The sequence below is a fragment of the Corvus kubaryi genome, unplaced genomic scaffold (assembly GCF_017639235.1).
Source record: "Corvus kubaryi isolate FWS band 111438036 unplaced genomic scaffold, C.kubaryi_AGA036_p1.0 split1-37296, whole genome shotgun sequence".
In the NCBI taxonomy this organism is placed as follows: Eukaryota; Metazoa; Chordata; class Aves; order Passeriformes; family Corvidae; genus Corvus; species Corvus kubaryi.
In genome coordinates, this window is record NW_024582075.1 from 14988726 (window position 1) to 15016709 (window position 27984).

Here is a 27984-nt window from a genome sequence, read left to right on the forward strand (position 1 = left end):
ATGCTTTACTATCTTTACTAGGTAGTTTTCATTTAAAAAAATTAAAGAATCATTAATCTTGTGTATGATTTCCTTTATAATATATATCTACAATTTAAGATTTTTAAATTTCTTAGATTCTATTAAGATACTTCTTAGTTAACTTGCAAGAACACTTTTCAAACTTTGGGTATAGCTACTTACAAAATAATATATATTTTGTGGGGTTTTGTTCAGATTTTTGTTTTAGCATTTTTAAAATGCCTAATAAAAATGGGTTCATTTTATTACTGCAGGTGTTATTTACATTTGAGAAACAATTAGTGCAGATGCTTGAATTGCTATAGAATAAAAATAGTTATTCAAGTGAATAATAATTTGTCACTGTCATTCAATTTTATTGACATAGAAAATGTGTTACATAAGAAGAAATGTGTTTGACGTAACTTTAAAGACGGTTTACAGAATCTTCAGGCTATCTTATTCTATCACTATTGTTCATATGCAGTGAATTCACTGTTCTATGTAGATAGTATGCTAAGTCCAAGGACAGTATCTGTAAACTACACAGTGGTCTTTGGAATGTTCAGGTATTTAAGCATATGTGGTATACTCAAGTTTGTTCAGAAAACCTTTAAAAAACACTATTGAACCAGCATCAGCATCTTCCCAGAAAATGTGTCACTCAGTCTTCCATAACTATGGACACAATCCTATGATACTATAACAGTTAAAATTTGCAGCTGAAAATTTAATTATTAAAGATCAGGATACCTTTAGGAGTCTTTACGAAGAATATCTATGCTAGAGATGATCTACACTTCACGTTATTCCCTTCTATTAATACCAGTAGCAAGATCCACATTCAACCCTACCCCAAAAGTCCTGTATATTTCTTTCTATCTAATTTTCTTTTCCTATTCTTTTAGTTAAGAAACACATAATATAAGCCTACAATACTGAAGCCAACTTACCAAAAAGTCACATGTTGGAATGTAGACAGATGAATTCCAACAGCATAGTGGCTGGGCTTGATGAATGAGGAATGTATCTCATCTGATTTCTGTCTTAATATTTCTGTCATGCTTTGGGAATATAAGTTAATATTCTGAATTCTTAACTACTTTGTAGAAGTGACCCACTGTAAAATTTATCTATAAGATTAGTAGATATTTTTAGAGAAATATATTTTAAAGCTAGCATTGAAGTTATTGGCATGCAAAAATTTTTTGTGAGAACAGAGAATGTGGTTGTAAGTTCCAGGTGACAACATTATGACCTGAGTATCAAATACAGTTCAAGATCTTCAGTAGAAAATGAATGCAAAACAATTAATAGATCAAAATTTTCCCATCTATCAGTGAATGTCACCCATCTCATCTCTTGCTGAGTGCAACATGTGAAAGTTTGAAAACTGGTGTGATTTTTTTTTGGGGGGGGGTGTTTGCTTTTGGTAAATGTCTGCAGGCTATCTCCTCTGTTTTTAACTTAGATGTTCTCAACACCAAAAGCTGCTTTCTCGTAAGTTCCATGGATATTTTACAATATCTCTGTTTGTGGTTTCTTCTGATAGTATTTGTGGATTGAAATTTGAGAAAGAAAAAGGGCCTGGAAATTTGTCACTGACTTTTTCTAGGGGTATGGAAAATAAGTATCCTGATACTCCTGGAAAATCTCATACTAGCAATTAAAGACTACATTTCAAAAACACTAAAGAGAAGTACTAAAAGCATCAAACTCTCATTTTGAATGCAAAATTTTTATGCAAGATTTTTTTATATTTTTTAAAGGGAGGAGGATGTTATCTAATTAAAAACTCTGCTGTAGTGTTCTGCCCAAGTATCATCAGTACAGCAGTATTTACATACAACAGTAAGAAAATATTCTGTCTGGATCTCAAACATCTCTTCCTATCTCTTGTGAAAGGAAGATTGCTTTCTTTTGTAAACTACAAATGGCAAAAAAGTACTACAGTTTATTTAAAACACATATTTTCGTAACAATAAATTATTTAAGTCTAAAAAACCCAAAACATTTTATGTATTTGCATCAAAACAGTACCAGCAGTATTCTTCATATAGCCATGAAATCCATCTGCTTTAATTTCTCATTCCTAAAGATGTTTTTTCACATTTTTTCTTCATCTTATTTTTACATTTAGGAGGCAATATATTTTCTCATTACTTAATATAAATAAAAGAAAAAACTTGATATAAAGAAAATCACATGGGAGTTTTCTGAAAAGTTGGTTGGAACAAATATAGCGCAGAACAAAGTATCACAGAATCACAGAATCAATTAGGTGGAAAAAGACCTCTGAGATCATTTAGTCTAACCTATGACCCAACATCATCTTGTCGGCTAAACAATGGCACTGAGTGACACATCCAGTCTTTTCTTAAACACCTCCTGTTTCACAATGCACAATGATTTCACCACCTTCCTGGGCAGCCCACTCCAAGATATAATCACCCTTTTTGTGAACAATTTTTTTCCTAATGTCTAACCTAAACCTTCCCTGGCATAACTTTAAGACTATGTCCCCTTGTGCTATTGCTAGTTTCCTGGGAGAAGAGGCTGACCCTCACCTGGCTAAAACTTCCTTTCAGGCAGTTGTAGAGAGTGATAAAGTGTTCCCTGAGCCTCCTTTTCTCCAGGCTAAACAATCCCAGCTCCCTCAGCCACCTCACAGGACTTGCTCTCCAGACCCCTTATCAACCCTTTTGCCATTATCTCCAGCACCTCGATGTCATTCCTGAATTGAAGGGCCCAGAAATGGACACAGTACTTGAGATGCAGCCTCACCAGTGCTGGTTACAGGGGGATAATCCCTGCTCTGGTCCTGCTGGACACACTGTTGTTGGTGCAGGCCAGGATGCCACTGGCCTTCTTGGCCACCTGAGCACATGCTGGATCATGTTCAGCTGCTGTCAATCAGCATCACCAGGCCCTTTTCCTATGGATAGCTTTCCAGCCACTCTGCCCCCAGACTGTAGAGCTGACTGGGGTTGTTGTGTCCAAAATACAGGAATCAGCACCAGGTCTCATTGAATCTCATCCCACTGATCTTAGCCCAATTCTCTAGCCTTTCCAGGTCCCACGGCAAAACCTTCCTATCCCGCAGCAGATTGACACTCCAACCCAACCTAGTGTTGTCTACAAATTTGCTGATGGTATCCCCTCAATATAAATCATCGATAAGATATTAAACAGAACTGGGCCCAACACAGATCCCTGTGGGACACGACTAGTGATCAGCCATCAACTGGATGCAGCACCATTTACCACTCTCTGGGCCTGGCCATCCAGACAGTTCTTTACCCAGGGAAGGGGACATCTGTCCAAGCTGTGGGCTGCCAGTTTTTCCAGGAGAGTGCTGTGGGAAATTGTGTCAAAAGCTTTGTTGAAGTGTTACAGTGCGGATACTGTAACACGATGTATCAAACAAGGAGGCCCGTGAAAAAGAAATGTATATGGACCGATTCTTGCTAGCTGTTTCAGAGGTGTTTATTTCTCCAGCTGCATGGCCGGAGCTCTGCCAAGGAACTGCTGCAGTCATGGGACCCGAGGGTCCTTCTGCCCACGCGGGGAACACAAACCAACCAACGGGAACGAGGCTGAGCAGGAGCAGGGAAACCCCGTGTCTGTGCCCTCAGGGCCCCTCTCCCAGGGCTACATGGCAGAGGGGGAGGGACCCCCACATTTTTGAAGTCCTGGTAGACAACATCCACAGCCTTCCCTGCATCATCTGGTCATAAAAGGAGACTAAGTTCTTCAGGCAGGACTTGCTGGTACTAAACCCCTGACTGGGTCTCACCCCTTGGTTTTACTGTGAGTGACACGTGATTACGCTGAAGAAACCCCGGTCAGGCCAACAGGCCTGCAGTCCCCAGATTCTCTTCCCAGCCCCTCTTGTGGGTGGGCATCACATTGGCAATCTCTTGTCATCTGGGACCTCCCTAGTTAGCCAGGATGATAAATGAAGGAGGGCAGCTTAGCAAGGTCTTCTACTAGCTCCATCACTGTAGGATAGATCCCATTCAGTCCCATAGACTTGTGAGCATGTAAGTGGCTCAGCAGGTCACTAATGTCTTTCTCCTGGATTTCAGGAGGTCTATTCTGCTCTATGACCCTGCCTACTGGCTCAGGAGGCCAGTTGTCCTGAGGGTAACTAGTTTTACTATTGAAGACTGAGGTAAAGAATTGTAAAGTACCTCTGCTTTTTCTTCTGGTGACTACATTCCTCTTCATGTCCAATAAAGCATAGAGGTTTACCTTGCCCCTCCTTTTGCTATTAACCATTTACAGCATTTTGCTATTAACCATTTATAGCTATTTATAAAAACATTTTTTATTATCCTTTACAGAAGTGGCCAGATTAAGTTCTAACTGAACTTTTGCCTCTCTAATTTTTTTTCTGCATGACCTTATGACATTCTTAAACACTTCCTGAGTTGCCTGCCTCTTTTTCCAAAAGTGATGGAATTACCTGAGCTCCTACAAAAGCTCTGGTTTCAGGCAGGCTTGTCTTTTTACCTGCCGACTCATCTTTCAGCACATAGGGATGACCTGTTACTGCTTCAAGATTTCTTAAAATACGTCCAGCCTTCCCGGGCCTCTGTTTTTAAGGGCTGCTGCTTCTCAAGGAAATTTCTGACCCAGTATCCTGAATGGGGCAAAGTCTGCCCTCTGGAAGTTCAGGGGTTTTGTTGATGCCCCTCCTTATTTCACTCAGTATTGAAAACTTTACGATGTCATGGTTGCTGTACCCAGGGTAGCCTCCTACCACCACATCCCCCATCAGCCTTTCTCTGTTTGTAAACTGCAGGTCTAGCAGGGCCTCACTCCTGATAGGCTCTTACCAGCTGTGTCAGGAAGTTATTTTCTGCACATTCCAGGAACTTCCTAGACTGCCTCCTCTCTGCTGTGTTGTGTTTCCAGCAGATGTCAATCACGGTAAAGTCTCCCACAAGAACAAGGGTTGATGGTGATGAAGCACCAGCCAACTGCTTACAGAATAGTCCATCCAGCTCTTCACCCTGGTTGGGCAGTCTATAACAGACTGCCACCAGGATATCTGCCTTGTTAGCCTTCCCTCTGTCTCTTACCCATAGTCTCTCAACCTTATCATCACTAGCCTTGAGCTCTATACAGTCAGAACCCTCCCTAATGTACAGAGCCACCCCACCTCTTTTTCTTCCCCTGCCACTTCTGAAGATGTAGCCATCTACTGCGGCACCGCAGTCATGAGAGTCATCCCACCACATTTCCATGATGGTGACTACATCATGGCTTTCCTGCAGTACAGCGGCCTCCAGCTCCTCCTATTCATTACCCATACTCCATGCATTAGAGTAGATGCTTTTCAGCTGGGCTATCAATTTTGCCCCTAACTCTGGCTTGACATCCACAGGTTCATCTGTAGCAAGCCTCATCTTGTTCCATTCCCCTTTCAAGTTTAATTTAAAGCCCGCTCAATCCGCCCTGCCAATTCATAGGCTAGGATCCTTATGCACTTTCTAGACATCTGTCTCGAGCAGACCTGGTGCTATATAAACTGTCCCATAATCAAAAAACTTTCTTTAAGCCACTTAGTGATCATATGGGTTTTTCTATTCCTTTCAGCATTCATCCCTGCTATTAAGGAATCAAGGAGAATATAATTTATGGTCCTCCCCCTTGAACCAGGCAACTAAGAGCCTTGAAGCCTTTTTTGATTACCTGGTGCCCTCCTTATCAACCTTATTGCTACCAACCTGGACAACCAGCAGTGGGTAGTAAGCTGTAACCATTGAACTCAGTAGTTCAGAGTAACACTGAAATCAATACAAAATGATGCAATGTGTTCTTCTTTGTGTTAAATCACTGGGGAAAGAGCAAAATTTAGAGACAAAACCAGAATCAAATAAGATGAATATCTAAATACTGTGATAGCAGCTTTATTTCACTGAAACACAAAATCCTGGATTGTAAAGAGATGACTGATTTAGTCAAGTGAAATATGCAATTTCTGTCTTCTCACTGTTTGTGAGTATAATACAATTTACTGCAAATATATCCTCCTGTGCTGCCTGCCTTCTCCAGGCTAGGTATGTTAAAATCTGGATCTTCAATAGAGAGTCCCATCATTAAAACTGTAACAGTTAATTTTTATCTGGTAAGAGCAATTAATCAAATCCCTGATCTTTTTTTCCCCCTGGGAATCAAGAAAAAAATTAGGGTTTAGTTTAAATCTCAAAAAACCCTTCACATTTTTTTCTTCTGTGAATTTGCAAAGTATTTTCAATTAAATTGATATTTAAAAAAAAATCTCCTCTTCTTAATACTATGTAGTGTTACTTCCTAGTGGCAAAGGAATTTCTATCCTTCACCTTAGAGTTTGCTGCATTTCTTTCCCAGATGAAGTACTAAAAGTTATTATTTGTAAAACAATTGTAGATAATATGTTCTGTAGAAACATAAGATCTTCTCACAAAGGTAATCTGTGTGCCTGCCCTTAGAGGATTTTTTTTTTTTTTTCCTGCTTGAGTGGCCAGGGAACACATATGTGTATTTACTAATAACTGTAAGTGTTCTTTTACAGAAAAAGAATATAAACACCAAGGTATGATGAGGCAATTTTGAAAAAGCAAATAACTGCTTTTGAAAATTGTTTTCCCACTGAGGTTTTTTCTATATTCTAATTGCTTATTGTTCAAATGAATTTCAATATTCCTAGAAAACTGGTAAAACTTTTTAGGATATGTGTACAAATAGTTCTATATTTTTGACTGGTAGAATCAGAAATCATATTTATTAACTCTTGGAATTGTGTTCTTTGTGGCCCTATTAATGTAGTATGAAAAATGTAGGCTCTTATCACTAACATAATTGAATTTCTTTTATCAACTGCTCTCAGAAAAGCAGGTTGACCTGCATCTTTGCAGGGTCAGTGGTTTTTGAACTTAGTGATTCAACAAAGATTATAGAGCAGGAATATGTAATAGCGGTGTTCACCTAAGATTTACTCTCTGACATCGTCAGTTGGAAAAAAAATAGATTAAACATATTTGCATTAATAAGATTTTGCAGGTAGGTCAATGTCAAATAACTTCATAATCTGTCCCCACTTCTATTATTCATTCTTCAGTCTGTATTTTTGCACTGTTTTAAGCACATAAATTGAAATTCCATTATTTGTTCTCCATAGAGCAAGCTATATAAATTCTCTGTAGCTACCAAAATAACTAGTCAGGCCTTATTTGTAAAATTATGGCTAATGTTATTAAGTAGAGTAGATATGTTATAAGCAGAGAGAGTTCCAAAATTCCAAGAATGGCTGGTAAAATCAGGTGACTGTTGTTAGTCAGCTGTTGATTTCTCTTGTAAGAAGTAAAATGTTGACATTTCTATAATGAAAATGCTATTAGTGCATATCTGTCAGTTAATGTTACTCCTGAGCTGCATTGTTGGATTTCATTATGTATTACAGTAAATAACATTTACTGTGAAAAAGTGTAAAATTAATATCAGTGGAGCAATTTTCTTCTACTTAGAAATCAGTGTATAAGAAAAAGATTCTACAGGGAAGATAAAATGTATTTCGTGTGCTGGTATACAACTAAATAATCTGTGCATGAAGAAGGAAATGGACTCAAAACGTAGAGATTTACTAAATTGTTTATAGCAGAGGTAATGATTAAAGAAATGTAGTGCTTGATAGGGGAAGTTAGATCTGTTTAGATTAAAATGTCAGGACTAGTTTAAGACAGCAAACTAAAAATCTTACTTTTTTTTCCCTGCATATTCTGAATTTATTTGAACTTGGAAGGTCCACATCACCTGCTTTTTTCCATGAAAACTTTGGCCATAATTGGTATTTCATACATTAAAATACATTACATATGGATCCTTTTTGTATAGGTCATCCACAAAAGTCATAATTAGAACACACACATAAATTAACACTTTAATAGGGAAGGGAAGGGAAGGGAAGGGAAGGGAAGGGAAGGGAAGGGAAGGGAATTCCAATTCCAATAGTACTTATACTACCTTTTTGACGCTAATAGGATGATCTTCATAGTACAGTATATTATGGGGGAAAATAAAAGAATACCAAAAAAGTTGAAACCAGATAGGCCTATTTATGTTAACACATAGCTTTCTTCCTTTTACCTTTTTCAAATCAATTGCAAGAGTCGGTAGATCTTAACAGTAATACTTAAGTAAAGTATAGAAATTATGTTGTACAGAAAGTAAAAGCTTTTTAGACAATAGTGCCCTTATGATTTTAAAAAGGAAATTTTGCTTACATTCATTTTACTGCAATAACTCCAATTTTTTTTCTGAAAAAGAAGGCATTATCAAAAATCCTCAGCAGGAAGACATCCTCACTCAGTCTATTACATTCAAAACAGCAATGAGAGATTAGTCTGCATTTTCCATTAGATAAAACTTTCATAAAAATTCATGGCAGTTGCACCAAGACGAGGGCTGCTGAATTTACCCATCTTTACCATATCTCAAGAGTACAGTAAGAGTATTATTTAGAACACATTCAGTAGATTTTTTTCGATGAGTCCTATAAAGATTTCCCTGGCTTAGTTCCCCAAAACCCTAACATCGTATCCAATGCCAAGAATTTGCTGGCCCTGCTCCCAGTTATCAGTTTCAAACATTTGGATAACCTCCCTGACAAACATGAAGCTTAGACATTGTGCTTTCCCACATGTTCTCATCTGGAATGCAGCCCACACAGATGATGGCAGACCGAGCAACCAAGCATGTTTGTAGGAAACCCTGAAATGTAGCAGAGCGTGTTAGGATATGTATAATATCCAGGGATTCTCTGACAGGGAAGCATGCATAGAAGTATTTTTTGCTTTGTTTAATACATACTCTGCCTCATCCTTGCTTATTTATTTTTTTCAGCATGGTTCCAAGTGCTTCCATTGAATTTTTTTTTAACAGACTTTTCCTTGAAAATTTCAGATTTTGATCTTCCATCTTGTCCAAGGAATTTTCCAATCTCAGCCTACTTAAATAATGTGGTTTATTTAAGCAACTATCTAATTATCAAGAAGGATTACAGTACTTAAAGTTATTCTACATCAGGCATTTTTGCTACATGGAAAGAGGGTTGTCGACTCTAAGACAGGAAACTATCATGCTGAAGAGTCAGGTCCTTTCACCAGAAAAGATGGCTTTGACATTCCTATAGACCTTTAATCTGCATTAAAATGTGTCCTATTGCCAGTGCTGATAGGATAGATGCATTCCAAGTATGTTTATCTCAGCATTTAAGGAAAAAAAGGAATATCAAGCTACTTCATTTCATTTTTTTCATAAATAAAAGATTTGTTCTAACTTTCTGGCCTCTAAGGACTACATCTTAAGGTATTTTTGCACCATTTTCAAAATTATGAAATTGTTTAAATGTAAATCTTTAAAGATCTTAATTTGAAATCTCTCATTTAAGCCTTACCCCATATCTGATTTTGGGTTTGCAAACAATTATTCAGAATTCAGTTTCTCATCACAGTCAGAGAAAAAGTGTCCTGCTTGGGCATCATTCAGGGTAGTGAAATGACACTGAATACCATCATACACAGCTCTTCTTAATGAGAAGGTACAGTGAGGTTTTAGTTTCTAAATGAGTGCTTCCTGTTTGTTATTTCAACAAAATCTCCTTCACCCACAACATAACTGCAGTATTCTCCAGTCTATTCAAGACTAATTTGGGAGTTTAGGCACGTGATAATTTTCATAATCTCTTCCAAGAATGAACAAAGTTAGGCTAACAACCTTCCAGGAATTATGTCCAAAGTCTCCACTTCATTGGCTGTTGGGCCTTATTTTCTTCCCCCCATTTTTTTCTCAGTGAAAGGACCTTGTATGGCAACCAAGGATCACTTAAACTGTAATTTCTTGTTGAAATAGACTCTAATTTTTTATTTACTATACTTTCTTGTTAGTCACTCCTATGTTCATGGCCCTGTCCATTCTGAGGCCTTCACCTACAATGTTACTGGTACACAGGCATTACAGTTGAAAGCTCTGTACTTTGTAAACACTCCTTTGTATCCAAGATTTTTTAATTTCAAAATGCTTTGGTTACTGAAAATGTTTAAGTTTTGCTGCAGTGTTCTGTCGTACTTTTCTGTATCCTTTAGAAAGGTAGTTTAGTGTTTTCCCAACTTAAGAAAATGAGAAAAAATACTTCTATATTTTTTGAGTTGAAATCCTAATCAACTAAGAGTTTTATTGACTATTTAGTTCACTTGCAGACTTCAGAAGGGAAACAATAGGTTAAAAACATATTTCCATATGAAACTGATTAATTTTTAACTCAGCCAAAACTGATTTGAATCAGTAAAGTACATAATAATTCTAACCAAGAAAATGCTTTTAATATAAATAGCAATAAGTATCCATGGATTACCGTAGCTCTCAATGAAGATGAGATATTCCAATACAAGTAATAAATAGCCATGGTCTCAGTAGATAGGAATTTTCTTTAATTTTTTTATCCTTGTTCTGGATAAAACATGCTGACACCTAATTCATTCCAACAAAAAGGCAAAACTAGTGGGCTCTGAACTTTTGTTTGCTGCAGAATATGATGAGTATGCCTGAGAAGAACACAATGAATTATCAGAAAACTCTATAAATGCAGGGAAATTCCACACTACTTTCTTAGTTTAATATAATGAGCCCCCAAACAAACAACAAGTGCAATTTGGATCAAAATTTGTCCTTTACAGATCAAGAGAGCCACAGAGCTAAGGCTATCTGTCATGACAGTGCTTTCTGGGAAAGCTCAACAGAATTCCTGAGATTAAAAAATAGGCTGTGGAAAATACAGGTGATGTATGAGTATCCTAAACTGGTGTATGATTGCATGACTGGGTGGAATAAAGCTTCTCTGCCTGAAGTGAAATTTTTCAGTAAGATACCTTTAATTCATAGTAATGTAAATTAGCAGCAAAGATAAATTATTTCCCTACAGAGACTGACTGGCATACTATGCTGTAATTACTAAATATTATGCTAATTCTCTGCATTTTCTCATTTCCTTCTTTTGAACCTTATAGCTTATTTTGGTTGCCTATTTGGGCGAAAAATATCCTTTTATTAACCAAGAAGGTTATCTGCTTTTCCCAGCATTAAGTTTTTGTTATAGACCACAAGCATATGGAATGGTAGCACTTCCAAAATGTCTAGGAAAAAATTTTGGCTGCTCCTCCTAAGAGAGACATCATTTTTGAGGCTGAAAGGTGCAAAATCAGTTTGTGCTGCCAGTGTTTAACTTTTTTTGACCCTATTGATTGTATTGTTTGGAGAATGTGTTGTACTGACAACCCTTAATACTGAATTTCCTGTTCATGCATCAGCTTTGTATATCACCAGCAGAGATAAATTTTTCTTGCAGTGTTACCCATGTATCAGTCACTTCAGACTCTTCAAACATTTTATCTTTGACTGCCCTTTAATAATTTAGCTAAAAATGTTGCTGGTGGAAAAATGCTAATCACATAATAAGTGTGATTCTGTACTTGGACCCTGCAGTCATTTATGGTTTTCTAGATTTTTGACAAAACAATTACTCAGCTACTAACTTCTTTCTAGTCTATTGTAGCCTTATATCTCTCTATGCTCAGTCTTTTCCACCCTGTAACCTATAGCAACACTGGATAATCTTTTAATTCTGTTTCTTTACATCATGATACTGTTCCACAGAGCACTGCAATGGCAGTACACTAGAGCACATAAACTATTTTCTATAATGGTGTAGTGGGGCCACAGATGTCACATAAAGCTCTCTTTTTTTTTTTCTTTTTTAGTTCAGATTTAGAAAAGGCATGAAATTTTTTAAAAAGTATATTCAAATAAGTTTTGTGACAAAAAAATCAGGAGATGCTAAGTAACCACTTCATGGATTTTAAGACATCCTGCCTCATATCATAGGAGCACCTAATACAGATCTCTATACAGAATCTCAGTGTGAAATACAACATAAGCAACACAATAAAAATTAAACCTACTGTTCAAAGTCACCCCCAAATTATTATTTTGAAGACTTCACCAAGAATCTTAAAATAAACTTAAAACAATACTTTAAAATTCTATCTCAATTTTTACTTTTGGCATAAAAATTTTCAAATAAGACAATAAAAGTTAAAAAAGAGAAAAACATTCCTGAAATCATTAGTTAGGATAATAGTTGTTACAAGAGATAGATTTCAAATACATGAAAAATAATAAAAAACCCCTAAATGCAGATTTCAAATATGCTTTTCCAATAAACATATATATCTAGTTGTGTGTAGTTCTATTTAGATTTGTAACTTAAATTAACTGTTGTAGATGAAAACCATGGACATCTCTTTCTGCACTGGGAAATTGAACATGTCAATGAGTTTTTGCAGAATTAGGATATGGCTGAATGAATAAACATGGAAAAACTTCGCAGTATTTTTCAAGATGACAGAAGGAGTTATTGTTTTAAAATATCAGGAATAAGTATTAATAATCCAATGGCACAAATTGCATTCCTTAGTTTTTGTACATACTCTTCAAGTTCAATAGACACAATTCCATAAATAAACTCACTCTTTAAATCTCGAAATGTAGCTAGCTAAAATAACATTCAGTTGAAATTTTACCTAAGTAGAGTGAAATCAAAAAAGATTTACTGGAAATGATTGACAGATTAAATTTTTTTCTTGACCTTTCTGTAAGGATCCTGACTACAGCCCCCTTCCTAAAACTTCACTAGGCTGAGTTAGGGTGTTCAGTGGAATCAGTTAAGGTGCTAAGTGGAATGAATTCGGGTGTTTAGTCAAAGCTTGCCTCCATCACTTTTAAGCCAGAAGTTTCAGATGCCCTTCTTCTCTGGGGAAGTCTTTTCCACCAAAGTCTGTTTCTGCTACCCTTTTCTGAGCCGTGCAGCAGATCAATACTGTGCCTGTGCCCAGGGTCATATCGCCTCAATCATGACCCAACATGAATCCTTGGACATCAATTTAAATCCTGTTCTCAGCCCTACCTTACCCCAGTAGACTATTTCTGTGTCTGATCCTGACCCTGATTTACTGCATCTGTGCTCTGGATCAACGCCATAGGATGGCATTACCCTACATGCTTGCATTCACCCTTTGCTCCTGGCTCCCTCCCTATGGGGAGCAGCCAGAATCCTTCTGACATTGTTTTTCAAATCTAGGCTAAATATTAACCAAAACTGTTTTTATACAAAAGACACAACGAATTTATTTTCATACGAGGAATTTAATAGTTCTATTAGCAAGGTGGTACAATTGCAATTTCTTTGAACTCGCAAGAACCCCTTCATTGATTTCTCCAAGCTGGTGAAAACAGGAATAATTTTCAATCCTTCTTGGCCTAATTTGAACAGACAATAGTAGCTTTTAACATCAAATAATTGAAGTTCAGTAGCTCTTTTGTTAGAAGTAGTAGTAGAGAAAAAAACAGCTAACATGTTTTGTCTGTGTGTGACAGCATTATGTCCCAAATATTGACTAATTATCTTCATTTTTTCATTCTGTTGTTGAATTACTTCTTAAATATGAGCTACTGTTGCTGTGTATTTTGCTATATGTTACTGTATTTTTTTTTTTTTTGGAAACTGCTATAATGATCCTGTTACTACCTAGGGTTCTATAATTAGGTTCTGGTTTGTTTCCAATTTTTATCACACTTTAATTTTTTTTCTTTTTAGAAGGGAGTGTCTATCAAGAGCTGTTTGCTTTTTTTAGTGACTTGTTTTTGTGATAATTTTAGAATGCAGTCCCAAATAAGTCTCAAGAAAGAATCTCTCCTTAAATGGAACTTAATCATATCAACCAAAAATAATGAATTGCATTGTAAAAGATCCTTTCTCTCATCTTTTTTAGATGCAAGTATTCTGGAACAAAGTAGGCATAGGCATGTGACTGAGACGGTAATATATTTGAGATGGAGATAACTTGAGACTGAAAAGAAGTAAATCAACTGTAGATGAGCACCATGCTAGTAAACCTGGTCAAAGAACAACTAAGACAAATTTAAGCATGTGAGACACCTGAAGTAGTTTTCTCATATGCTTGCGAGTGCTTCATAGCAATACTAGAACACAGACAGGACTGCACGCTGCTTGGACCAACCAGTTACTGCTGAAAACTTGATCCGTTCTTGATCAGAAATACAGTTTTTTGACAATGGTCACTTGGGCATCAGACACTTGTTAACGCAAATTAAAACAAGTGCAGGTTTGGGCAGGTACATCAAGGTCCTGAGGCTCTGCACTGCAAGTCAGTACAGAGCCTGTGGCCTTACAGCAAACCTGGTAGAAATCATGTATACTGAACTACAGTTTCAACTTGAAACTAGGTGTCATTATGAAATCTCAAGGGAAAAAAAAGTTTATTGCACATGTACTTGCAAATGTTTTTTCTTAAAAAAACTGTGTATTGAAAATAATATTAGTAGTATTAATGATAATAATAACAACAAGAACAATAATAAGCTGCTAAAGGATATTGATTATGTTCTTTGCACTATTTTCTTGTGACAACTGAAATAAAGGGGCTCTTGCGTGTTTTCCCATATGACCTGGCTGATATATGCAGACAATTTCTTACCTTGTGAACAAATAAAATATTAAATTTGACAGAAATCAAAAATACATGTATTTTATCAAGACAGAAATGCAAAAGTAAAACCATTGTTAGGAGACAGATGATTAAGGGCTAAAAGTATATGTGTATAGATAGCCTCATTACTGAGGTGAATGAAGTTGAAATAACAGATAAAAGTACAGAAAAATCTGTTGGTTGAAGAGTGGTAGTTTAGGTTTGTCTTGTCTTGATCTGGTTTGGTTTAGTTTTTTCCCTCCCAAGCTCCTTGCCCTCCTTTAGATTAACTATTTTGGATGCCAGGATTCTGAAAGATTTGAGAGAGGTTCTGAAAATGTTACTAATATGATTATGTTTAAAAAGGCCTGGCTGGCCCTCCTTTCATTTCAGTGGTACAACTAACTAACTATGAAGGCAGGTTTTAGGATCTGATAACAGTTTTTTAGGAGCGAGAAGAAGGAAACTGCATGGGAATCTGATTTATGATGAAAATTTGAGCAAATCCTATATTTGTTAAGTATACAGTCCTTTGAGACTAAGACCCTGAGGAATATTTATTTTTTAGTTTTATGTAGTGAAGCAGATTTGAGTTGTACTTAACAAACAGAATTGCATTTGAATTGCTTTGGGAAAAAAAATAGGTTTGATCTCTCTATTACTTGTAATTTAATGTGTTCGGAAGTGAAACAGTTCAAGAAGATAATGTTCAACACAGAAGGCTGAGTTTTGCATTGTGTAAGACCTAGAATTTATAGATTGTGAAAAAGCCTAGGGCAAATGTGCTTTTCAAGATCTGATATGGTACAACATAGTCCTAGCTTCTTTGTTGAGTATCTGAATTTAGTCATAACACTGTGTTTACTCTTTGGTTTTTGACTCTGCAAGCAGGAGGAATATGCAATATGTAAGGATGATCTTCAAGTATATTAAAAATTAATACTAAGATTTTCACCAATATTATATATTAAGTAAAAAGATTTAATTATCTGATACCTGGATTACTAAGAACATATTATGATAGGTGAGAAATGACTGAATTCATTGATCAAAATTCAGCTTTTTTATTAATTAAAGTACCACCAGCAAAATAAGGGATGAGAAATATTGCACCTCTTTAAACTGTTTCAGTTTTAATTTCTCCGTTTAGTGGAGATATTTGACTTTTCACATTATTTTTTCTGTATGTTCGAATGCAAATATCTCTAATAGCATAGTCATGATAACATTGATAATTAGATTTTGCATTTAAAATACTGCTAAAGAATTACATTAGATTCAAACCTAGATTTAGTACAGAATCTTAAGAGCTGAGTGCCTGCAAGCATATAAAATCAAATACTATATTATCTGTTGACTAAATTTTATTATGTCTGACAAGAGGTTTTACCTCCTTTTTGTTCCCTCATCCGTTACTAAAAAAATAAAATTAAATTAAAATATTTCATTTTGGGTTTTTTTCAGTTAATTTCTTGGCTTAGTAAACCTATATTAAGAATGTCAGTCTCACACTAACAACAAACCAGATTATCTGGACTCTATATCTTGCAATAATCTCCCACCTTCTAAATCAAACCAGTAAAACATCTCAAGACTTTTTGCTGTATGTTCTGAAACAAGGAACAGTAGGATCTGCTGCTTGTGGCTATTCATCTAAGTTTACTGACTATTCAATCTACATCACAGCAAGTTCTTCCCTTGCTATATAAATGGTTTCAATTACTTTTGATCGGTTTATTACCAACTGAAGCCATAAAGAAGCTTTTGAAAACCAAGAAGATTTTGAAAACAGTTTATTACACCTACCATATTAGGAGAACCATAAGACTGAGAACTAGCTCTTCCTTTAGGATTGAAGAAAGCAAGGCAATGAATGGAAGTTATGCCATCAAAAGCTATTCCTGCATAGAGAGGATTCAGCCAGCAGGCATAAGGAAAAGTTGAAATTGGAGTGAACCTCTGGATTACACCTAGTCCACAACCCCTGTTCTTGCAGGGTCATCTAGACCAGGTTTCCAAGGCACATGTCCAGAATGGCTTTTGAATACCTCCAAGGACAGAGATCCAACAATCTTTCTGTGCTACCTTTTTCAGTGGTTAGTTACTCCCAACAAGGAGACAGGGTTTTTTTTGTGTTCAGAAAGACTCTCCTATGTTGCACCTCTGAAAAGAGCCTGATTCCATCATCTTTGCACTCTCCCTTCAGATTTGTATATACTTCGATGGGATCTGCATTGAGAATTTTCTCTATCATCCAGATGATTAATAAAAGTGTTAAATGTGATCTGGCTTGTGTTCCTATGACCTAGCTTTCCACTACATATTTCAAGGTGTTATGTGGCATAGGGGATCTCTTGAGGCCAGGGGTGGTGGGGATTCCATGGGGTAGCACCAGAGCAAGACATCACCCAGTTCTGTGGGGGTAAGGGCAGGCTGAGTTCAGACTGTCATATCAGACTGCAAGTGGGTGTCAGGATTGGGCCTGGTGAGTGTAGCCAGGGTCAAACACAGACCCATGATGATGGGATGACTAAAAAAACTTCATCGATATTTTGTCACTGACAAGGAAAAAAGTGTCACTAAAGTAAATCTGCTCTTCATGTAATACTGTGAGAGAACTTTTTGGCTTAGGAGGAAATTATCTTTTTTAGTCCTTTCCAGCATAACTTTCATCCTCAAGGTAAAGTATAAAGGACTGCATAGAAAACAAGTCTAGTTGTCAGTTCCCTGATGATAGAATACATAAAATGTATTTGAACAGATATTACTCCAGATCACAGTTTCAATGTAGCTTCTGCATTGGTCACACATTCATTGTTCCTTAGTTCTTAGTTCCATAGTTCCTTAGTTAGAAACAGAGAGCAGCTCTTCTGATTCCTGATATAAACTACTGTAGCTTTTGACAGTCTTTGTACGTTTTTCCAACAGCTAATTTTTATTCCCAGATTCATTCACAAAAACAGAGAAAGTAGGATATATAATATAAAAGAATGCTAGAAATAAGCCAGAGACCCTTATGCCTAAGGTTATTGAATAAATTAGACTCTTTGAAATCCTAACTTTTGTTAAAGTAGATTTGTTTCGGAAGAAAGGGTAAGAAAGATGGTCTTAAATTTATAAATTGCAGATCTTTTATTTGGATTTCTGTATCTTTTTCTGGAGCTGTGAAAAAAATAATCAGTGATGTGTGAAGCTTAAAAATGAGATCCATCTATGCAATTTTTGAAAATGGATTTATGCCACTCTTTAAAATTGTTTTAATAGCATAACCATTCTTTATCCAGGGACTACAGATGCATGGTGAAGGATTTCTGAAATCAAATCAGAACATATCAATAATCATAGCTGTTCTTGATAATGTCTTTCTTTTCTACTGAACAATCCTTTATCAAGCAAAAGGGAAGCTAGAGCACACCTGATACATTTGGCTTGATTGCACTAGTACATTTCAGACACATACTTTATAAATTAAAGACAATGGTAAGCAGATTGTATTGAATTGGTTTGGATGAATAGTGAGTGGATGATGAACAATATGTTCAGGAGAACAGGAAAGTTCTTAGTGATTTTATCCTTGCACAGTGAACTTGGACTCTTTCCCTGACATTCACTAAGGGTGCTTGTTAGGATCACCTTGGCCTATATTTTCAGAAGCACAGGAGTTGAATTTTACATGAAACTTTAAGCACAATCCATAGGAAATCCCAGAAAACCCAAACACATTATTTTTTTGAAGCCAAATAAACCAAAATGAATAAATTAAGTTTAGGACTTCTAAAGCCTAAAACATTTTTTCTTCAAATCCCAAAAGTTAGTAAGTATCATTTTTGTCAGTGTTGATCAATAGAAAGTCTTAGATCAATCCAACAATGCAGAGTTTTAGGATCTACTGGATTTGCCTTGACCCAGGCTGATTTTATCTTGCTTTAACAAATGTCTAGAGGCCAAGAAATGATTCCCAAACGTTTTGGAGCTGCAGCTCTGTGAGTTTCATCAGGTCAAGGTCTGATGCTTTATATCATCATCATTATCACTTCAATTTCTGAAAACTTGACAGTTTGATGAGCTATATCTTCATTTAAATCATAAAATATAAGAAAAAGTTGTGTATCTGAAGCATCTATCTTAAACTTATGCAACCAAATTTGAGATAACATCATCTGTTAGAACATTTGAATATGTGCATCAGCTGACTTCCTCTTAGGACTAAACAGAATCACTGTTAAGTAAAAAAGATGTCACAAGGAGTCATCAGTGATATTTTCTGAGATGAACTTTTTAGTCATCTTACTTGCCTTACAATTATTATATTGTTCTCTGTCAATGTCTGGCAGTCTTCTTAAAAAAACCTTTAATTAATAGTGTTGCCATAGTAATAGATATCATTTTATATACCTGCATATATGTTATTATGCCTTACTTTAAATTCCTTCCTGCTTGGATTTTACATATGCCTCAAAAGAACTACATATTCATATACCACATACTACATATATCCTTTGCTTCTCACACATGAAGTCATAGAAGAAAAAGAGTCTGTTGTATTTGGTAGCAGAAAAAAATAGAAAACATGATTCTCTTTAGAACAAGCAGCATTGCATAGGAAATTTCAAGAGGCAATGCATCATTCAATCTTTAAACCAAAGACATAACTTTTATCTTTTTTACCTTTAAAAAAGAAAAAAAATCAGCTTTAAAAATTTAACTGCAATTTGAAGTCTAGTAGTATCTTTCTCTCCCTCATTAAGCTGTGTTTGGTAGGGTTTACAGCATAACAGCTTCTACTAAGATCTAGGAAACCCTACTAAATACATTACTTTTCTGGTAATGAGACTCTGTGAACTGGATTCCCTGGAGTTCCTTGTTTTTATTGTCTCCATTCCAAACCTGACAACATGCAATCCAATCATAGTTGTCTCTGCTTTAAGTGGAGGACTGGACTAGAAAAATCACTCCCATGTTCCCTTCCTGTCTAAACTATTCATGATTCTATGGCTTTGTGACAGAAAAAACATTTTCAGTAAGTTTTGTCTGAGAATTCATCTCCAGCCATCCTTGCCTCATATCATGATACTACATACCAGCACATCAGAAGATAATTCGTTTAACCAATTCTTCCAAGTGCACTGCTGTATCTTCTTATTTACCTCTGGAAGTAACTTACATGTTGTGGTGGTTTTTTTTGGTGGTGCTTTTTTTGTTTAATTGTTTGTTTCTAAATTCAACATGATCTTAAAAATCACATTAGCAAACAAGTATCATCTTAGTAGGGCATTGGCAGTATGCTGAAACTGTACGTGAAGTTATATTTCTTTTTTTCTTTTCTTTCCTTTTCCCTCTCATTTGGAAGTATTTGTGGTCTCTGCAGCTATCTTATCTATTGTCTCTTTCACAGACTTCATTGCTTATAAGCTCCGAATCTGGCTCTAGGGTTACGGTTTAAGATTGGTAGAGAAATTTCTGGATTCACTCCTTCTTACTCTGCGAAGTAATTATAAAAGTTTGGTCACCATTATGGTTGTAAAAATAAGGGTCTGTAGTATCAAAATGAAGTGAAATCGTATTTTATTTTAATAGCTAGCAGTTTCCAGTATTTTTTGTCATTTTCATGCCATATGCATTAATTTCTACATGCCTCCGTATTAAAAAATAGGACAATTTATTTAAGAAATACCCAACTACCGCATACATGAATGATGATTATTCACTCAGCCATGAATTTTAAGGATAGATCTCTTTTCCAGGAATGGAAGACAGAACTTTCATTCTGAAAATAGAATCAAGCGACCCTTAAAATTCAAGACCTCTGAAGATTAAGTTGTCTAGCTTAATCAGAGAGATGACTGAGGGATGAATTCTACATGAATATATATGTATATGCACACTACTGTAATTGAAAGGAGAGGACAGGTGTTCAGCTTTGAAGAAAAAATGACAACATAAAACCAGTTATTGAGACCCAACTTTTAGACATGTATAGTGTTAGAATTAGAAATAAATATTCTAGTTGAGATATTTAAATATTGTCAGAGTAATGCAACTTTCAATCCTTTGACAACACAACTATTTCAAAGGTATACTTCACTCCAGAAAATTTTATCACCTCTGTGCATTGTTTTAATGAATATAGGACTGCTTTGGTTCATTTGGACTGTGATATACTTAAATCTCTGATTTCCTATTTTCCTCTTCCACTTCCTCCTCCTCCTCCTCCTCCTCCTGCTCATCATCATCATCGTCTTTCAAGACTACTGGGGAAAACAAAATTTAATGCATCGACATTTTAATGTTCTTTGTACTTGCTCTATACATTAAACCAGTAACAAAATCAAATTTCATGCTTCAGAGCTTTAGCAAGTCATCAGCAAAGTGAGGGAGTACATTGTCTCGGTGAGTAATTGGTTAGATATATTTTTTCGGTTCTTCCTCTGAAGAATCAGAGGCTATAGCTGCAACTATAGACTGGAAGAAAGACAGATAAAAAGACACAAAATATTTCTATCTGCTGACATAATCAAGGTCATGCTGATCACCAGATTTTTATTCAAGTAGAAAATTTTCCCAGATCAGTCTGATGGGAAGTTTGGAAGATTTTTACCAACTTTTAAATTTTCTTTACAGCAAAATGGGTAGATGGAGGTCTTGAAATGGCATAATGTGAAAATTATTTTTCAACTTCTAAATTTTATGGTCACAATAAATCACTTCTTGACAAGAAGTGACAAAACTTAGCTCAGTTTTGTTTGAATTATCTGGGTATATTTCAGATAATAAAATCCTTTCAATATTTAAAACCTGGAGCAGAAGGACACATATGGCCTCCCTTGGTGTCGTGACCTGTTCAGGGAGAAATGAATGCAAGCATTACCCCTATGTACTCTCAGAAAGGGAAGTTACTCTTGCAGCACTCACATCAAAAGGCTGACAGATGTGGTGGTTGACCTTGGGTTGTTGCCACATCCCCACTCACTCTCTTCCCCTCCTTATCAGAACAGGAAGAGAATATAAGATTGAAAGTTCTTGTCATCTGTTAATGTCTCTACACTCTTCATGGGAACAGAACTACACCACACTTGAAAACTACCTGGTTAAAATTAGATAAAGATAACAAACCAGCAAAGTAGAGATTAATGATTGTGCATTTAAGATAAAAATAAACAATCAGTACCTTTTTAGCAAACACTATAACTGTGAAGTTGAATAAAATAATTACTTTATAGTTCTAGTTAAATAAGAACATGATGAACCTCAAGGAAATCTAAGTAGTTCACTTTACCTAACATCCTGCATTTATAACATGCTCCAGCATGGGTCATTTCCATGGTGTACAGTCCTTCAGGAACAGACTGCTCCAGTTCCTATAATTCCAGAATGCTTTTGAAGAGGCCTTTGCTTATATGTTTTCATAGGAAAGCCATTACTTTTCTGGCATAAATCAGAATGTGAGAATCTCAGTCACTGTAAGTTCTGAAGTCAGGATCAATGTATTTATTAACACTTTGCAGTCTGTGAAGATACGTTAGAGATTTGCTGTCTCTGGATTTGCCCTGTATTTTTGTGAAGTTTCTTTTTATCTCAAGCATGTCATCCCGTGTAGTATGAGGAATTGCAATCTTACCTAATAGCTACTGCAGTTGATAAAAATCTTTTTGTTAGGTCAAGAAAGCTTGGAAAAAAAATTTTGAGAGGTCAGTAAAATAGGTAGTATGATGCAGAACTTAACCTTTGGGGGCAGCAGGAGTCAAATAAACTCATTCTCTTCTGAAGGCATGATAGGGTAAAACAGGTTCCTTATTATTCTTTCCACAAGGAGAATAGAAGAATATGGATATACAAATTTTTGCTGATAAATATAGTTTTATAAAGATACAGAGATTAATAATATAAAGAGGAAATATAAAATTCTGTCATGGATTGCAGTGTTCTGTAATGCAAGTATCATAAACTGATTCTATGAATAAAAATTCTGAAATGCATGACATGTGACATGTAAAGATAATAAGCTTATGTTTCTATTCTTTTTTGTGTGTGTGTTAGTGTTGTCAGTTAAAAAGTTATGTTGTACACTTAGAAATAAAACCACGGTGCTCAGGTACTGAGAGAAATGAAGTATATTTTAACATTGTTAGAACTTTACTTATTCTATGCCATGTTTTTAGTGTAGTTACATTATTGATAAAAACTTGTAAATTTAATCTACACAAACCTTGAAGAACTAAAAAGGTTTCATTTAAGAACATGCTTTTATTTTTGTTCTCTCTTTTTTTGCTTGTTTTAGTTTGTTTCTAAATTGTATGATTATATCTGCATGAAATCATTCAATGAAAAATGTTTTGACATCTTTAACTAAAGAGAGAAATTAAGCTCTCAAATGCATAAATATTCCATCACTGGGAAAGCAAAAATTACTTTTAAAGGGTATCACTCTCAGGGATGGAAATTTTTTGTAAGATATGTGTTCACAAGTTTGCTTCATTAATTTGATGGTATTTGTTCTATTAATTTGATAATATTTCCATATGTATAATAAAAGATAATAGAAACATGAACTGTCTCCATATAAACATATCTGCAAATCCCAAATGCAAGTAGAAGATGTGGAATAAATGAAATTTCAGAGTTAGAAAGGTTTATGTAACTGTAAATGTGGATGAGTTGTTAAAATGGACGGACTGTATATTGTAGGGTCATATCCCATATGTGTGAATGAAGGGACATAGAAAAAGGATTTAATTTTTTAAGGGGAAATTATCAACACCTCATGTAGCCACCCTTTTTGTCCACTGAAATAAGCAAAGGCTTACTGAACTCTGTGTTATTTATAGAAGCTAAAAAAATATCATGTCATTTTTATGAATAATTTGCCTTTCAATCTAACTTACACTACTAAGGATAACTTATGTACCATTTTCCCTTTTTCGGAAATCATGAGTATCACATAAACATTGGGAATGTTCACTGCTGTATTTTTTCTGTGATGTCTGAGGCAGGACTTCATACTATGTCTTGACTTTAAAAAGGAATTTTTAAACAAGTTATAATATCAACATCCCATGTGGCATCTAGCATACCTGAAATCTTCTATGCTATATTCTTTGAAACAAGGGGTTTTGTGCCAGAATCTTGTCATTTTTTCCTATCAACTGATCCAATAAGAAATATTACTTCTCCTCATAAGCTTTCCTTTAATGTCTAGCTTGTGTCTTTGTGGAGCAGTGTCATAGGTCTGAATTGAACACATTGGAATTAATTGCGGCCAGAAGCATATATGTAAATGTCAATGCCAAAGCTTAACCTTTTTCTAACACTGTCAACTATATATGGGCATCTGGCTTTCTCAGTCCATTTTCTGAGAAAATGTAAATGTTTTAGGCCTGCTAGCAGGGAATTTCAGCATACATAATAGAAGAGAGAGACAATAATGCACAGTGCTCCGTTAGTGGCTAACAGAAGCAGCAGACAGCCCAAAGCGTCACGCTTATCTTTTGCTTTCATTCAGGAGCCAAAGTGATGTTTCCTTCTGTTCCCAACTGATAACAAGTGCAAAATACAGGCAAAAATAACTTTGCACCAACTGCATCTCTATTAGAAAAGAGAAAAACCAACTGCTGGGCCGATTGGCAAAAAGATGTTGAAAATGCTCATAGGTTTGCTGAGACTGAAATGTGTACGTTTGGAACTAAGGGAAGGGGAAACTGAGTTCTGGGAAAGAAAAGGAGAAGAGAAGCCAAGAAAAGACATAGGACAAGATGAAGTACATTGAAAGAAATCAATTTTAATTTAAAATGTAACAAGGAAAAGATATTCTGAGAGAAGTGGCATTTGCTTCACTGTAATTGAAAATGTGTACCCAGTTTGATTCCCTACAGCAGCTCCAGTGTGGGAGAAAAATCTCATGATGCTGCTGCACTAGTTTGTTTTCCAATTTCAAGTTAGGAGTAACAAGAGAGAAGAGATTTTTACCTCTTAGCCTCAGCTGATGATTCAGTGATTAGTTAATTAACATAGGTCTCCTGTGCTTCTCTGCCTTGGAGGATTCCAGACTAGAGCTGTTTGGAAATTCACCATTAGAATAATTTCTTTTAAGAAATTATTAATTAGTTGCAGGATGCAACTTGTGATGACATATACAACAAAGAAGATTTATTTTTGAAGCACTTTGGAGAGATTTAATTCTCCTTTTCACGTTCCACTTATTTATCCTTGCAGTCTAAAAGTATCAAGAAGACACAGTTATATTTGCCTGTACTTTTCTTTTGGAAAGTTATATTTGCCTGTACTTTTTCTTTTCTGTTGGGTTTCTGACAAAATCTTCAAATATGTCTGGAATTCTGCCTGTGAATAAATGTTTCAAAATTCAAAAATATTACAAGAGTTGGAAAAAAAAGCCCTAGTTCAATCCTGTACTAGACAGTTATTTTAAATTAAATTTATCTGAACAGAGGACTTACCTATAAACAACTTCCACTAAAGCTTGTACTGGAGGAACAACTACAAAAGGGCGTCTGAGAGAATGTGTTTACTAATTGTTTAATCCTGCAGTTGCTGAGTGTTTCTGGAATAATGTAGTCTTTTTATTTTTTTTGAATTATATATATATGTCTAAGATTAGGAATTTGTTTCTTTATATTAGAATTAGAACATAGTAAAAGGAGATTTCAGCTGTTAGGAGATCACATATTAATTTTATACGATCATTTCAATTGTTTTGAACTAATGAATTATTTGAACAATTAGAGGAAAGGAAAAGTGTTACTGAAGTTTTTAAAGTTTAGAACATAGTTATTTTTCTGAAAAAATAAAGATGTGCAATTTTCCTTCAATAAAGTAACATTAATTCATAAAATAATGTCAGCATGTGACATAGTCTAGTTCTCCTAGCTGTTTACACTGTAAATGAAAGGCCATAAATTTTTCAGGTGCACAGTGCCTCTCCAACCAATATTTATATACACTTTGAATAACCAACTATATACTATTAATCCATCTTCTTGCAGGGTGTTTTTATAACCTATCATTTCTTCACAAGGTGTATATCCTGTACAGCAAGGAATATTGATGGATAAAGATCTGAAATTTTATAAGCCACTTGTGATTTTCTGGACATTGTTGTTCTGTCCATATTGCTACCACTGCAGACAAACTCACTATTAAGTTGTTTTAAGTCAGTGAGCTTCTGAAAAATTATGCCTGCTGTAGAAACCCATTCACTGGGTTGTAATACAGCTGAGACCTGTAATATGTTTGATTTTCTTTTGGTTCGAAGGACAGATATATCATATGGTCACAAGACATAACAAAATTACTGAATATTTACATGTTCTAGATGACAGTTTTTCCCACTTCGTTTTTCCACATATCTTCACGCATATCTCTGTCCCTTCAGATATCTGCCCTTTGCCATGCTACCACTGCTTGTCCTTCTTCTGCCTGCAAATAGGTTTCATGAAGACTGATACTACAATTTTTTTCCCAGGAACTTAAGTTAGACTGATTGGGCTAGGATTTTTAGAATCTTCTTTTTCCCATCTTCTTGTAGATTGATATATATTATTATATTATATCATATTATGTCATATTATATCATATTATGTTATATTATATTATATTACTTTATATTATGTTATATTATTATATTAGTTTCCCCCATCTTCATTTCCTTTCAAAGGTGAACAGTGCAATTTAAAATTGAGAGACTTTTTCATTAATCTTTTGCTTTATAAATAATTTTATCATAAATTTGAAGACTATGGTCCATAATAAGGTGAAAAAAATTGGAAAAAAAATAAATGGTACTTCAAAACCAAAATAAAAATGAAATTTTGGTATTTAGATACCTACATTAAATTACTTTGCTCTGAAACACTTATATTTGCTACTGCTAGGTTTTCTAACTTTAATTTCTTCAGCATCAACATTTAGAAATGCAGACGTTACATGAATAAACACATATATGAATAAATATACACTAAATAAATTATTATTTAGAGTACTTATTTATACGTGTATTGTATCACACAAGGAGAATTTCAAAGAGAGAAATATTTTTTGCTTCCACCCTTTGTGTAAGTGCTTTGATGACCCCTTAATGTGACAGGCTAAGATAATGTAATAAATGTCTTATTGCACTTGGAAGATAGGGAAGAAAAATAGTAATTGACACAGTATTTCATTCCAGGTGGGAGTAAAAAGCAACTGGTTTCCTCACCCTTTACAATCCAGTTAAGAATTTGACTGACAGAATGTTGGCACCAGCTGTGGCAGAACTGATCAGCCTCAACTCCAAGTAAGTGATGTCTTACACATTTGGAGATTAATTTCAGACCAAATTTACAAAGCCTGCTGATTTCTAGTGACAAACACAAATTGAAAATACATTTTCTATGTATATCTATGCTCTTACTGTAGAGCACTTTGATTTCCCTTGTTGTAGAATTCTTAAACACATCTTTAGATCAGTATGTAACTTCATCTGTTCATAATGCTATTTTGCAAATTTGATGCCATCTCATTCTGATTCCTCTTCCTTTCTAGACAATCAAAAGCACTATCTGAAAGTAATGAAAAATAAAACATAAATATAAACATGAACATGGTGAAAATATTCAAAGATCAAGAAAATGTAGATAAATAGTAATCTGTTGATGTAGAACACAAACTGGTGAAAAAAACCCTAAGTGATAATATTTGGGTGCTAAATAAATTAACCTTACTTCCTACTGCATGTCTCATGGGAGACAACTGTGGGTGAAAGACAGAGTTAGAGGCTTTGGTTGTCCAAAAATTATCTCTGAGGGAGGTGCACATATTATGTTTCACATGGAAAGAGCTAAGCTGACAGCAGTGCTCCAGTCACACATACAGGAATTATGCACACACATTAAAGTACACCTGTCATCCTTCTAGTCCTATATTTTTAATATTCATGGACACCACTATCTCAGTTCTACTTGGAATTTTATTTTTCCTTGGTTTTCTTTCTTGATAGATATTGAGAAATTCCACTTTTCTATAGCTAGTAGGAAATTGTGGAGAAGATAAAGGCAGGATGGTTTTCAGTTTGTGGGATCTGCTTTTTATTCACAATATAATTTCTCAGTGAAAATCTATTTTCCTTTTTGAACAACTGCTAAGAAACCTGGATGATACTAGCCTGGGAAAAGAAGAAAAGTCTGAAAAAGAAAAAGGGAAGAAGAAAGAAAGGGGTGGTGAGGGCAGAGTATCAATAAAAGATGTTCATTCATCAGAGAGAAAGAAAAGACATGTTACTGTAAAATTGTTGAATGTCTGAAAATATGCTGGTGTCACTGCAAAACAAACAATTATCTCACACTGTTAAAATACTTGAAAGTTTGAAAATTGCTCAAAATCTATACATTTGGAGATATTTTTATAG

The 27984-nt window shown here is 35.2% G+C and overlaps 1 protein-coding gene across 1 annotated transcript in view; it reads left to right on the plus strand.

Moving 5' to 3' along the window:
* Positions 1-27984, plus strand: part of PTPRD (protein tyrosine phosphatase receptor type D) — a 1187501-nt gene that overhangs the window by 271836 nt on the left and 887681 nt on the right. The window contains exon 4 of the mRNA XM_042012906.1: positions 26767-26874. The gene's annotated coding sequence lies outside the window, so the exon portion shown is untranslated. The remainder of the gene's footprint in view (positions 1-26766; positions 26875-27984) is intronic.